The sequence below is a fragment of the Peromyscus leucopus genome, chromosome 19 (assembly GCF_004664715.2).
Source record: "Peromyscus leucopus breed LL Stock chromosome 19, UCI_PerLeu_2.1, whole genome shotgun sequence".
NCBI lineage: Eukaryota > Metazoa > Chordata > Mammalia > Rodentia > Cricetidae > Peromyscus > Peromyscus leucopus.
The window spans coordinates 53508251-53510753 of NC_051079.1; positions in this window are offsets into that span (position 1 = coordinate 53508251).

The window sequence follows — 2503 nt, forward strand, 5'->3', positions numbered from 1 at the left end:
GGCTTTTCTCAAATCATGTCAAACATATTTGTTTATATAAAACATATTTGTATATATACATATATGTATACAAACATATATATACACAAATGTGTTTAATACACACACATATAGATATATACATACACACATACACTATATATTGCATGAAAATTCCATGTCTGTTTCCTTTGCAGCTCTGTTTCAGCATTCCAGTCTTTCCATGGTCTTATTCTGGGTTCCTGTGGGTTCCATGATTTTTATCCAGAGGCTCATGTTTCTTGGAAACGTACCTGGTAGACTTTCCCTTGAGGCCTGGGTTGAAAACAAAGTCTGTTTATCTGGAGGGGTTTGTTTACCTCTGCCAGGCACCTGGAAACACTATCTGTTGTGGGTCAGGTGAAAGGTAATGTACACTTCAGCATGTTTAGGCCACAGAAGTGCTTGAAGAGGGCTGGCATTGGCACTGTTTGGATGGAGTCCTCTGTGGGTGTTTTCTTTTTCTATTGCACTCTCTGAGGATATAGTATTTTGGGTAGATGTCCAGACTTTGGACTTGGGCCCAATCCAGTTTCCTCGTCTGTATTGTTTCTAAAGCTGCAGAGTTCTGGAGGCTAGGAACTCAATGCAAAGGTGTTGGTGAGACTGAGCCTTTCTGAAGCTGCGAGGAAGGATCTGGAAGCTACTGGTGTCTCTGGAGTCCCCTGCTGTAAAGGAACTTGACCCTGATTAAAATCTATTCTCTCTGTTGTGCGTGCGTGCCTGCGTGAGTGCATGTGTGTGTGTGTGTGTGTGTGTGTGTGTGTGTGTGTGTACACTAGCTATGGACTTATTCTGTGACCTCACTCTGGCATCTACAATGGCCTCATTTCCAAATAATGTCACATTCTGATGGGTCAGGGACTAGAATTTTACTAAATAAACTTCCCAGGAATGCTATTCAAACAAGCACACTCCAGTGTCTCTGTAGGCTTTGTTTTCAGTCTACATGTGCCTGGTCAATTGAAATGGAGGTTCCAGGTGACAGGGAATTAGCAGAGGCTGGAGGTAGATGTCACTCAAATCTATGCTTACTTCTCTGAGTTTGTCATTTTTGTATTCAAATTATCCCTTTAGTGTTTCACAAGTCAACCATGTACCTAAAAAGACATCTGAAAAGTTTTAGCCATCTTCAGGTTCACAAAAGAAATGTTTTAAAAATGAGTATTTATTTCAAGCTGGCTCTGGAAATGGGAACCCCTTTGGTATAAGACAAATGCAAAAGTCCTACATAACTTTCCCTCGAAAAGAAAAAAGAATTTCAAGTCTCTCATTGACCGTGACCAACGTTTTTCAATAAACCTTCCAAATGTTTTTCCATTTGAAATAACACAAGATATGAAAGATAGGAAAGTTTAAAAATATGGTAGGAATTTGATGCTTATAAAAAGGAAATATTTATTGGTTTTATGCATGTTGCTTGGACTGGTGAGATGTTAATATGAGTTTGGATCCATTCACGATAGTCTTCTTTGCTTTTATGCATTCAGAAAAAGTGGGTTGTAAATCCGCCAGTAATTCCATCCAGCAGCAACCTGCAAATCAAGACCAGGAAAACACTGTATTTACCCAGTGGACCTGAACAGGTAGGCTTTTGCTTAAGTTTTCAAGCCACAAACTTTCCAGATATACTCTGTGATTGCTTCTGCCAAAATAATGGTTTCTCAACAATTCATTTCTCAAATTCTAGGAAGGAGATTCACTGAACCATGCTACTTTGAAATTTTGATTTTAGCCTTCCCACCAACCTCTTTCCCAACCGTATAACAATCTTCCTCTAGCTCCTCCCTCTCCTCCCAGCTCCACTGCCAATCTTCTCCAGGTCTTCCTTGGGGCTGCCATAGAACCTCATGTTACACCCTGAAGACATCGGCCCTGTTAGTCTGCACCTTCTCTTTCAGTTCCACACTTGGATAGAACACATTGCTGCTGGGGGATGTCTTTCTGTATGCTGTGAGTATGTGTTACTCCCATTGGCTAATAAATAAAGCTGCATTGGCCTATGGCAGGGCAGGATGGAGCCAGGTGGGAAAATCCAAGAGAGTCAGTGAGAGGAGAAAGCAGAGTGAGAGGAGACGCCAAACCACTATCCAAGGAGCAACATGTAATGGGACGCAGGTGAAGCCATGGAACATGTGGAAATACATAGATTAATAGTTATGGTTGAGTTTAGTTTAAGAGCTAGCCAGCAAGAAGCCTTAGCCATAGGCCACATAATTTGCAACTAATATTAAGCCTCTGAGTGATTATTTTATAAGTGGCTGCAGGACCATGGGGCTGGGTGGGACCAGAGAAATTTATGGCTACACATTGCTACTTAATCACTCTTATCTTCTCATGCCTTCCTCATACCATGGTCAAAGAGAAGACTGATATCAAAAGAAATAAACTGCCTGTTTATTATTTGTATTCATAGTCAAGTACATGTGCTCTCAGAATGTAGTTCCTTGGGGATGTAGCTCAGTTGGTAGAGCACTTAACTGAC